General features: G+C 41.3%; 1 long non-coding RNA gene across 1 annotated transcript in view; it reads left to right on the top strand.

The window, feature by feature from the left end:
• The window catches only part of LOC306982079, a 62,562-nt gene extending 50,076 nt beyond the window's left edge, over positions 1-12,486 (top strand). Inside the window, exons 2-4 of the long non-coding RNA XR_013794164.1 lie at positions 11,679-11,770; positions 11,849-11,909; positions 12,383-12,486. This is a non-coding gene — a long non-coding RNA (uncharacterized lncRNA). The remainder of the gene's footprint in view (positions 1-11,678; positions 11,771-11,848; positions 11,910-12,382) is intronic.
• Positions 12,487-12,907: the final 421 nt, after the last annotated feature.

The raw sequence follows: 12,907 nt of genomic DNA, 5'->3' as shown, positions 1-12,907 counted from the left end.
GTTGCTCTGACATGTATAGCTATAATACTGTATGAATCTCAGTATCAGCTCTACTACCACAGTCATACCGTCTGTTTTGTCTGCCGCGGATCACTTATAAATGAGACGTGTGTTTTGAGAATCAGAAGTCATGATTTTTTGATTTGCTCCTTGCCTTAAATGTACTTTTTTTTTCTGTTCCATTTGCAGATGTATTGTTTTTGTTTGTTGCGTAATCCCTTTGCTCGCGCTGAATATTTGAAGGCACATGGTGCAGTTTTGGAGCTCAGAATGGATTACAGCTGTACTTTTTCTATAGGAGCAAACACAAGCAAAAGGTTTTTTATTTGTTTTGTGTGTGGAACTTAAATGACCTTAGCAACCTGAAATCCAGTTCACATTTGGAAATTTGCTTGAGTAAGCTAACAGGCTATGGTTGTTGTTTATCAGATGCAAACACTATGTAGTTGTTTTTTAAGGATATGGGACTAGCCCTTATGTACTGTAAGGTTACCAATGGCCGTGGGTTGCTCTGCTTTATGACCACGACACTAGGGGCCGCCATTGCTGTGGAAGCTAGTTTCCCATTAGAAAGCATTGCACTTTACACAAGTTTTAAGCAACTGTAAAGCATGGTTCCTAATTATTATTATTTTACTTTCTACAGCTAGATGTTCCTCCTGTGATAACGCTGGGTTAGTTACAATTAAAGAAGCAAGGCTGGTTTTCGTAAGGCATATTTTAGAAATCTCGTATACCAATGAGGGCTGGACTCTAATTGACAAACCATTAGCATTAGAGCTAATAGCACGGGTGCGGTTACAATCGAACTACGTGCCCCGCCAGGCCCAAGTCTACTGAAGATCCCGCCCTTATGCCCTTTTTAGGAACATGCTTCATCAGAGCAGGGTAGGAGTGCAGTAGTTTTGTTATAAGTTTTGTCATCAGCTTAACTTCTCCAATGGGGGGCGCCATTGCTGTCTTCATCTGTATATGAACTCGGACCACTCTGATCATCTCTGAGTGTGCATGTTGTAATTACCACTTCAAGCAGCATTAGCCAAGACAAACGTTATTCTTAAGCCGTCAAGTCCATTCTGATTTTTGAGCAAAGGATTGGGATGTTGGCTGGGTTGTGAGGAACTGCTGGCTGAGGGCCCTCAGACATTTGACCAAACTCCTGTATATCTTCTGCTTTCACTGGTAATTGGATGGTACTTTAACCATCCACGTGTGATCCGAGGAGGGCGTGGCCTAGCGAGGAGGAAGGAAGTCTGTTCAGGAAATCCACATTTTCTCACTCTTTATACGTTTTCTAGCAGACTATATGCATATTTAGCACACACAAATAGGGGCAAGTCAAAGTCGGTTCATTATGAATGTTTTTGCAAAGCAGATTGTCCACAAAAAGTGAAGAAAAAAAGCTGGCACTCAAAGTTAGCCGTTAGCTTCTTGCTCATCTTGTCGCCACTGGTAGCTATTAGCATCCGCAGCTAATCAGAATCCCCCTTGCCATTGCGGTGACAAATGAGATTTCCTGTTAACCGGGGAGGGAGCTGGATTGAGTTTACCTTTGAAATTTCTCTCTCTCTCTCCTCATTTTGCAATCTTACATACTATCACGTTTGCTGCAGCTTTAAGCAATGATATAATGGAATTATTCGGGTTCCAAAAGTCTTCACAGAGCGACAAAGAAGTCGTTTTAAAAAAAGCTTCACCACAAAACGTAGCTTTTCACCGTCATAGAAAGCATCTCAACCTTGACTAACATAGCCTGTCTTTTCACTTGCCTGCAGTGAGCGACCGCCTGATGGATTGCGCTGTCGCAGAGTTCTGGATTTGCCAAGGCTTCAGAACAGTTTTTGAACCGGCCAAAAAAAAAAAAAAAAAAACATGTTGAATTTTCCTTTTTTTAATCAATACAGGTGTAGCCTGGCTTTCCAGTCGGCGGACCAAGCACAAACACTGCGGCCTTTTCAATCGAAATGGGCGCAATTCGAACACTCTGCCTCGTCTCAGGCTTTTAATTTCACTGCGTTGTGCTTGGCGGATTAGATATTCAATTATAGGAAAAGCTGTATTTTTTCTTCTTTTTTTTTTTTGTGGAGCCACCCTCTGTTGAATTGCTCAGGGAGAAAAAAAAGTAGGAAGATAGACAGACGGCCGGCGAAAGGAAACCGCCCGAGATGTTTCAAAAGAAATTAATTCCGCCGCTTTTTATTCAAGCTATATCTCGTCTATTCTATCTCGACTTATGTGAGGATTTTTGGACCAAAGCGCGAGGCGAGAGGAGAAGCAGGGGGCGGACAAAAACAGGATCAAGCCGGATCAAAACGGAGGTGAGTTTAAAATGAAGTAGGTCGGAGGTTTGGCAAAGAAAGCATTCTGAACTTCCTCTGGCTTCCTTCACTCGCGGAATAAAGCAGTCACAGGCCAAGAAGAGCCCGACTTTAGAATTCGGAAAATGGCAGGTGATATAAAGTTTCATGAAACTTAAAAAAACAACGCTTTTTGAAATCGCTTTTGTCACGCTCTGTATGTTGTTTTGCGAGTGCACTTCTAATTAAAGTGCTCTGTTGTGGGGGATAGATTTTCAGCATTGTAAACGATAATGGCTCGGATGTTGTAGGGCTTTTCTCTCTGAAAGTTTGAAGAAAATAAGGAGTGTGGCTTAAACGTGGCCTGTTTACTCTTCGCAGACACTTCAGCCTGCCCTCCAGCCCGCCGCTACTAATCACAAGTTACTTAGAATCGTGGAGGGAGTTGGAGAAATGGCTAAAAAGAAAATGGGTGAAAACAGACAAGTGAACTGATTGTGTAGAGCCACTTCACTCACCTCACCCAAGGACAAATGAAGTGTGTGGGTGATTGGTGGTAATCATAGGGGCATAAAGAGGCTAAAATAAACCTAAATTGGATGAAATGATGTCTGAATGATACTACAGTACTAAAGAACAAAATGAAATCCTCTATAATTACTGTCAAATGGAAATAGCAGCTAAAGAAGCTCAATTACCACCAGTTTAGTGCAGTTTGAGGAGCACTTAAAGCACGAGCTCGGTTGTATTCTGCCAAATAAAGGTGAGACACGGCAGGTGAAACATATGACGTATCAATGTTGGGATTCTTAGTTTAGTTTAGTAGCTCCAGACTCCAAATTTACCAGGCTTGTGCAATATTTTGAAGGTTTATTCAGCGGGATGTTTATTATCTAATTCCAAGCCTGATTTATTGAGCTTTGAACCTCAAATAAAATTTGTTTTTTTTTCTACAGATTAACAGGACATCCATAAATTTTAACTCATAAATTTGACTCAATCCATTATTTAGATGTTGTTGCTGAATGCAACTTGCATTATGCAACTTTTTTGCTGAAAAACAGTTGATATTTGAGCATATTTAACCTTGTAGTTATAATAATAAAATATTAATAATAGTACTAATGTATTGATTGTATATAGCGCTTTTCTGGACACTCAAAGTTGCTTTATATGGCACTATTCATTCACTCCATACTCGGTGGTGGTAAGCTACTATTGTAGCCACAGCTGCCCTGGAGTAGACTGACGGAAGTGAGGCAACCAGTCTGCACCATCGGCCCCTCCGACCACCACCAACCACTCACTCACTTACTACATTTGCTAGGATTACAGAGGAGTACCGACCAGGCCCTTCCCTGCTTAGCTTCCGAGGTCTGACGGGATTGAGCAGAGCAAAGGCGGTATGGCCACATGGTTGTACTTTCTATCACAGTGGTCTCTACAATGCTCCAGGATCAATTGTTTTGTTGGTTTTCAGGTGAGAGGGTCCATCAGCAGTGAAAACATTCCAGACATTTGATCCCAGAGACCACTGTGATGAAAAATAAAGGCTGGAGGAAAATGTCTGTGTCTCCACCCACTTTGATAACTTCATTAATAACTTCATTAATTTTAAATATGGTTGCCTTGTATATAAAGTATTGCATGGACTTGCTCCACCTCCATTGCAGGATTTCATCAAACCAAAGTCTGTTAGTGGGATGGGCACCAGGGCATCAGCTCGAGGAGACTGTGAGGTTCCACACAGGAGAACCTCCTCTGGACAGACTCTGATCTCTGTAAAAGGCACCAAGTACTGGAATAGTCTCCCTTTATCAGTCAGAGAGACTCCAACTCTGGCCACTTTTAAAGCACATTTTAAACTGTGGCTAAAGGAAAACCAGGCCTGTGAACACTTTTAGTTGTTACTGCATTTATTGTTGTCACATTATGTTAATTGTAAATTGTAAATTGTGTATGTGCTGCCTGCCTAGGGACTACAGATGGAAACTAGCATCCCCGCTATAATCTGGCATATTTACAGTGCTCATGTGCAACTGTTCATCAATATGCATTGTCCCTATCAAATAAATAAAATAAATAAATAAAAAACTTAAATGCGCTAAGTCTGGAGTGGCAAGATCACAAAATGTCACGCTATCGTCTCCGTTCTGATGCACAAGATCGGGCCCTTATAGTCTTTGCACAAAGTCCTTGGACACATGGAAGAAGAAAATAGATGCCATTATCTAGTAAAGATTTTTTGAACTGCGCACCATAATGGCCCTCGTAATGGTCACTAATTGCCACAAAGGCTGCTTGCAAGTTTTTCCTGTGCCTCCGAAATCCAATGTGAAGGACAAAGGAGGACACGCAATTTGAAGTCATGGAGTGATTTTTTTTTCCGTTCACGCCCTTTCCGAGGTTAATTTGCCCGGGGCTGTTGCATCGCGGCCGGCTGGGCGAGAGGAGCGCGCTGGTCACCCAAGTTCAAGTAGCAACGGGCTCAATTATTTAAAACAAATCCACATTTAGACTCGGGCCATTTTTTAAGCTTTCCAAATGCATGAATAAGAGAAACAGTGGTCAAGTCTATATAACCGCTTGTGATTGGGACAAAACATTTAAGTAGATTAATTTGAACTCACTATTTATATTTTCCAAACCATCCAGTTCTCTTTCCAAATTTACGTCAAGGACAAAAATAACTTTGACGCTTGATTGAGCGTTGAAATCCCATCCATTTCCCTTCGCTTTAAAATCAGCAGGAGTCCAGGGAGATGCTTTTTTTTTTACTTGGCAGCGGCATAATTAATTAGAAATGCCTTGAAGTAAACAACATTAAGGGATTGGATGCGTTTGGAAGGAAACAGGTGGGCAAGAGCGTAGCTTGGAAATGACTAAAAGCTAAAAGTGTCACTAATGAATGCGCTCCCTGGCACGTAAAATTCACCTTTGATATATATACGAATATAGAAGTGGGTTAGTGAAAAGCAGAAATGATCTCTCTGGGGTAATTGGCAGGTAAACATTTGTATTTACATTCGCAGGGGTTAGCGGCAAAAAAGATTACTTTGAAAACACTTCAGAAAGCGGCCTATTTCGAGGAGAGGTTTTTCAGTGTAGTGTAAGAAGCACATACTACCTATTTTAGCATAAAGATGAATGATTATGCAGGATTTCCTTTAGGTAGCACTGAAGGATAACTTGGCATACAGTTCCGGTATGTGGCAACCCTGGAAACAACTGTGGAAAAGGAAGCAGATTCATTCCTCCAGTCTAAATGTCAAATGCATCAAAAAAGTCGCCAGAAAAAGTCAAATGCGTTAATATTTGGTTGGACTGCCTTTAGCTTTGGATATAACTTTGTTTCAATAAGCTTCTGCAATGTCAAACGGTCTGGTGTCACATTCATTTTTCACCAAGATCTTGTATTGATGATAATAATAATAATAATAATAATAATAATAATAATAATAATAATAATAATAATAATAATAATAATAATAATAATGCATTGGTTTTATATAGCGCTTTTCTGGACACTCAAAGACGCTTTACATTGCACTATTCGTTCACTCCATGCTCGGTGGTGATAAGCTGACGGAAGCGAGGCAACCAGTCTGCACCATCAGACCCTCCGACCACCACCAACCACACCACATTCGCTAGGCTTCCTGGTATTCCCAAACGGTCTCCCATCCAAGTCCTACCAGGCCCTTCCCTGCTTAGCTTCCAAGGTCTGATGGGATTGGGCATAGCAAAGGCAGTATGGATGATGCGTGACCCTTGAGCTAAGCCTTCTCCGGGCACATCCCAAAGATTCTCAAAGAGGTTACCTGTGAAGCACTATGAATTGCCTTGTGTGAATGAATGAATTGTGCTCTACAAATAAACTTGCCTTGCCTTAAAGGGACTATGCAGAGTTTAAAAATGTCAAAATTATGTATTATCCTCCCCCTACATGTTCCAACAATGTCCTAAGGTGTGGAATGACCTGTTCACCACAACTGCCTCTAAAATCCTGCACTGTCACTGAAAACGGTGTTTATTCGGGTCCGAAGTGCCGTCATGCACGAGCTTAATATAGAAGGTGCAGTTACACGTATGACCTGAGGTGGCAGTAGTGAGTATAAAATGGCCAACTTGCATCTAGCCCCTTTAAGATATGGATTCTCATGCATCAGGCAAGACGTAATCTATTGGTGGAAGAACTTGGTGTTTAAGGATGTCCAGGTCGTCAGATGATCTCCCTCTTTGGGCGTTTAGTGTTCCTGAACCTAAACTTAACCAACTGCAGCAGCCCCAGATCAAAACAGTCTCTTTAATCCAGTCAGGGAGTGCATGTTTAATAATATTTTGAATAAGTTGAACACTGCTTTCATCAATGCCATCGTTCAACATCGTTTTCATCCCATTCGGCTTGAGTGTCCAAAAAGGGGCAAAGGTTGTACAGTTCACCGTTGACGAAAGGCCTTGGTTTTTCTAGTGGATTTTGAAAAGCGCTTCATAAGCTTTTGTTATGCAAGTAATGCAGACACAACGTGGTGTTTGCGGCTTCAACCTTCAGCTCGTCTTCGTCTCAGCAGCTTGTTCTTACACCGGCTTATGTCACGATTATATACCTCTAAAGAACCTTAAGCACCAAGGCTAAAGTGTTCGAATAGTTGTTTTAAAAGCTTGAGTTATGCGCAATACTCAAGGCTCGGCCCATTGTCAAAGGTGTCTATTTTCTTTTTTTTTACATTTCTGAAATACCTTTCCTTTTCGCTTCCCCTTAATGGTCCATTCCACGCATCGTCTGAAACAGGTTCTTGCTTTGTCTGCTTTGCTTTTGGTGGTAAAAATGTGTGGCTCTTACAAATTTAACCAAGAAACCATCCCTGTTATCGAAAACACCAGTTCGCGCAGCAATTTCTCAACTATAAATTGGCCGTTCAAACATGAAGAAGGAAAAATTGCCAACAAATGGAGTCTGTCGGAATAGATGAAACATAGGAGTTGAACGAATGAGGATAGCCGACCATATCAAACTAGAAAGTCAAAGTGGAGGGAGAGAGAGTAAGCGGCAACTAATGTGGCATGATAAAAGAAAAGGCAATTTGTGAGATTTCCAAAAGCCCCCTGCTGGGCGGAAACAATTACTGCGGATGGGCAGCTATGATGAACCAAACCAGTGTCTTGAAGGAAGAGATAACGTGGAGTACAATAGAGGGACAAAGAGAGAGTGGCGCTGCAAAGGGTGATTAGCTAATTCACTAGCAAAAAGCCACGTGGCGAAAAGTAATTGAAATTGAGTGAGGTGCGATGATGTGGAGTTTGATGTAGCGATGCGCCCGATTGTGGCAGCAGAGGAATATAAGCGCGTTTATTCCAGTAAAACCTATGTGCGATTGCATTTTACTGCCGTTCTATTCTCTACAGTTTGTCTTGATTGACAGGAAGCCGTCCCTGACACGTTGCTTTTGCTACACTGCACACATCACGCATAGTTCCGGCCGCCATTTTGAATTTCTAAGTAGAATTATGCAGCACTACAACATGGAACAATATCTCTACTCAGGATGAAAATGAAATACAACTGAGGAAATACTACAGTAACAGCTCAGCTCTGACCTCTGTCTGACATTGTATCTCAGGCCAGATGTTTGGAGTGTGGTTCAGGGCCTTCTGAGCTGTTGAAGCGAAATGCTAACCGGTAGCATGCTAACATCTTGAGCTGCTTAAACACTGACTCACTGTTTACTTCACATAAACGTGCGTCTCTGGAGCTGTGTTTTTACTGTTATCTTCCTGAGCAATGATTATAAGTAAATAAAAATGCCACTGTCAATTAGTTCTCTTTCATTTTCATCCTGAGTAGAGATATTGTTACATGTTGTAGTACTGCATGATTCTACTTTGGTATTCAAAATGGCCACCTTAACAAGTCCCATGACTGAAAATCATGTATTCTGTCAATGATCCTGGACATGGGATCATGACTGTGCTTGGTAGATTTGGTGACGCTGTTATTTTGCCTCACATCCAAGACAAAGACAAGTTTTTGGAGTACTATCTACTTCAAGAACTGCTCATCATTAACTGTATTGGTAGTAATGGGTAATATCATCAAAGTAAAAACGCAGGAGCAGCGTTCGATGCTAACATATGCGGACAGTTAGCAAGCAGGGAAGTTCGAGAAAGTTGGCAAAGTCTGTTGGCCTGTTCAATGTATTTTTGCCTTTAGCCGTTAGCATCACACCGTTAACATAGCACCATTAGCATCGCACCATTAGAATCGCACCGTTAGCATTGTAAATTATGAAAGATCAAAATGTTTTCTGCAGTTGTCAACCCATCGACCACATTTAAGTGAGGTCTGGTTAGAAATCATGCATGAATGTACAGATATTTTTAGTTTTTACTTTAAGAACTTGCATGTAAAAGCGGCCTCTGAGCTCAATGCTAAATCAAACCCCGTCAACTTTCTGCTTTTTGTGGCGTCGGATACACATCCAATGGCTTCTAAACATCATCTTATGATATGTTCATGATGGGAAAACCACTGAAATGATATAATACAACAACAACAAATCAAATTGTGGCGTGATCCCATGACAATCTGCCTGTTTTGGAAAGATTGTTTTATCCATTGATCCAGTGTCATTTCTTTTTCATGAAACTCCACCAACTCCAAAGAAAGATGGTTAATGTGTTAGACTTTTGAATGCTTCTTTGAAATGCCTCGGACCCCAAAGATTCAACTACTTTTACAATACAACAAGAGAGAATAGCTCCAAAAACACTGCTAATGTCAAGTCTGGACAAAAAAAGCAAGACTTTGTGTGTGTTAAGTTGAAAAGTCCTTACAACATTAAAAGTGCAGCTCTTTGGGGAGCATGAGGGATGGCAGATTTATGGAGGAGATGTTGAACTAAATTAGAATCTTCCTCCTGCGAAATGAGACTGGACGCTCGGAGGCTCTTTTTTGATGAGCGCACGGTCTGAATTTTAATTTAGGAATTCACCGTTTTTTAACGCAGGACTCTATGAGGAGTGGACGGATCGGTAAGTCCTTAAAAAATGTTTCGGAGGGAAGCAAACGTCTACAAAAACATGGGTTGTCGAAGGCGCTCAAAAACTGAGCGTTATTAAATAAATGTATTCATCACATTTTTTTTTTTTCAATGAATAATATAGTAATAATAATTGGGAGCGGGACATTTAATAGATTTAATGCTTGGAAGTTAGCGGTAAAGTCTAGCCCCATTTTGTCATAAGAAATATAGACACATTGCAGCTTTCAATTAACTTCGGCGGAGATTCATGTTTCATTTTGTGCATAAAAAACTGCGGCTCATAACAAGAACGCAGCGCCCCAGACTTTCTCATTCCAAAGCTATCATAATGTTATATAAGTCATACATTTATTTATGACAGCGCCTCTTAAGGTTCAGGGAAGCCTTAGAACATATTATATCTTATATTAGCGGGGAAACTGAAGGGTAGAGACAATGGGACAGTATTTTTTCATCTTTATATCTTATGCATGGAGTACTTTCTTAATTTGAATCTTTTTCAGAGTGCGCGTTCAGTAAGTTGAATAATTGAGCGTCTTTTTCTTCTTTTCGTCTAATTGTTGCTTATGGTGGAAAACAATGAATGATACTGAACTGCAGGCTTTGCTAATTCTGACTTCCTTGAGTCTTGAGTCTGGCTTTTATTCTTCCATCGCTTAAATCCCTCTTCATTAACTTTGACGAGTAAAAAAAAATCCCTTTTCCTACTCGTGTGGAAACCAGGTCATCTTAGCTCAATCTTGTATTTAAAAGGAGAAGTCCAATTATAATGGATTTCGCCTGGAGCAGGGCGCTAACACCAGTTGCTATGATACATTGCGTTTTTTCTTTTTCCTTTCACATCTTTTGACTCGATGGAAGTCTGGGTTTTTTGTCCAGGCGTATTACAGCGTGATCCCCATTGTTATGCACTCCCTTCACCCGATGCTTTCAAGAGACAAGATCAATGCTGCATGTGTGGGATATACATTTTGGAAGGTTATAGACTCAAGAAATGTGTATAAAAACTGCTGATAGAAAAACAAAGAATTACTTAGAGACTGGGGAAATCTCGCAATGGCTGATTTCAGTAAACTCCTGCAAAGTCAAAAGATCACAACATTTCACAGACCATGTGCACTAATGTGTGTCTAAATGTAGCATATTTTCCCCCAGTGCAAACCAGGAAGAGGCTAAATTAGCACAGTGTTAGCATTGGGCACAGTGTTAGCATTGGGCATAGCCTGGCCATAGCCATCCGTAAACTCCGGTCAATTATCATTTCCCTACATGCAAGTCCGACTTTCAGGGTTTGATTCAGGCTGAGCTGCTTTAACTTTTCACCAAGATCATTGATGATGGGAGAGTGTGACTATTGTGCAAAGCCTTCTCCAAGATCTGGACTCCGTGGTGGCCAATCCATCTCCCCTGAACCACTCTTTTCGCAACGGAAGCCCGATGTATCCGGGAGTTGGAACCTTGGAATATGCCCGTGCCATCAGGGAAGAAGAAATCCAGTGATGGAATAACCTGGTCCTTCGGGATGTCAAGGTTGTCGGCTGATCTCATTCTTTGGGCACATAGCGTTGATGAACCTAGACCTGCCCAACAGCTGCAACCCCAGATCATAACTGAACAGGTGATCACTTTTTGAGGATTCAGGCAGTGTATATAGGGTTTGTTGAGTCATAAGTTACAGTATTGGTGTTTCTAACACATCTAAGACACCTAATGACCTGCGTATGGGAGTGTGAATGGGTGACTGGTTCCTTGCTGTGAAGGTAGAAAAGCTCTATATACATAAGTCGAGACCATTTGCCATACTTCCTGTTTCATCTGGGCTTGTTCCAGTAATCCTGCGCATTTCGTTTCACTTTTCAGCACATTGCATGTCTTAAAGCACATTGGATTTATGTTTAGCTTGTTAGTTTTGCTCTACAGAGATTGAGTAGCACGCTTTCTGTGGATATTTGCAGCAACCTTAACCACCAGACATTCGGCTGCACAATAGCTGTATAACTGCGTCTGTCTGTCATGTATTTTTCATGAAAACAGAGTCCTGGAGATATTTTTGCAAGTTTATATTCAAGTATGACTAGAAAATACCGACGTGTCGAAAGCCATAATGCGTGTATCGGATTTTTGACTATATCTGTGATCTTTCTGCATCTTTCTCCTCCTGCCATGTCATTTCTCGAACATGACAAGCAGCAGGCTTTTTGAAACGAAACAAACTGGGTCAGAGGAAGCTCAGTGAACAACCAGCAACGCTCCGGCTTCGACAACAGCATCGAACCAAACGCAAATCCAAGCGCCGGTGCTAATTGTTGCTCCCTCTGTCTGTTCTCTGTTCTGCCAGTGTAGGCGGACATGCATAACACGGAGCAGCTGCAATGGGAGAGACGCGCACGCTGGAAGAGACAGGACGCGGTGCCCCCTGCTGTCTGAAAGGTGACATAACACGACGCATAGACAGAAGCTATAGCAGTGCAGCGTTGTTTCCCAGTGGAGTTTTTTTTCCTATTTAAGAATTCTACGCACCATTCCACCACATTCCCAGGCTGGCCCTCTTTCTAATAATGCACCAAAGGTCAGCGCATTCTGCTATTTACTGGAGTCACAGTGCTGTTTCAAATGCTACTCGCATTATGGGTGCATATTATAAAACAAATAGAGTCGGACCATTTCAAATTGACAGGTCTTTTTGTTATTCTCATTATTGGTTAGTTTGATGGAATAATACTTTGTGTACTTAATCTGAATGTATATTTATAGTAGAAAATTCAAGTTTAACGCAGTATTAAGTAACCTATGCCCCTAGAGGCTATAAGCGCCTCTGCAGGTGTCGTAGCATGTTACATTTTTTTTACTCATTAATTGTCCGTGAGAGTAAATACTACACTGACAGAAAAGACAAAGGGAGAGAGGGGTATTGTACATCCAATTACACAATGGAGATCATTTTCTTCACTCAAGCTTGGCTGTAAATACCGTTTAAGTTGTGCTAGCCCATGGTTAGCTTTGCCCATTAGCCTCTTAGCTTCTGCTTCGTGATTCCGTTAGTGTGTATTGGGTCTCCGGGTCGGAGCAGGGAAAGCTGCAACCCCCCAATCCTCCCATTAACACATATATTACCCCCAGTGGGACTACGGAAAGGATTTATTAAGGTAAACAAGTTACGTAGTACTGCTTTAATATGCCATCAATTAGTGCCATTTATATCCCTTTGGAGGTGACAAGTACAAGACTGGAAAGTTTGGATTCTGTAGGTTTGTTTTTTACTGCTGTCGTTTTCCAGAAAGGAAATGACCATATTTGTATTACAGAGTCATCTCGGTGGCCTTGTTTGCTACACGTGGATACCAAACATGTCAATATTTGTGAATGAAAACGCGTAGGAAACATCAGCAAATAAACATCATAAAGGGTGAGTTTGGCCTACTTTTTACTCTGACATTAAAACTCTGACCTTTAGGGGGAAAAACTCAACCTCAACATTGACCACTGTGTGAAAAGTCAACGTCTTCACCTGCTGTGTCTCTCCTTTAATGAGCCGACGTTGTAGCAGTGGCTAAAAGATAGATTTCC

Source organism: Gobius niger, assembly GCF_951799975.1.
Source record: "Gobius niger genome assembly, chromosome: 23".
Lineage (NCBI taxonomy): Eukaryota > Metazoa > Chordata > Actinopteri > Gobiiformes > Gobiidae > Gobius > Gobius niger.
Note: the sequence above shows the minus strand (reverse complement) of the source record. Positions and strands in the feature narration are given on the sequence as shown.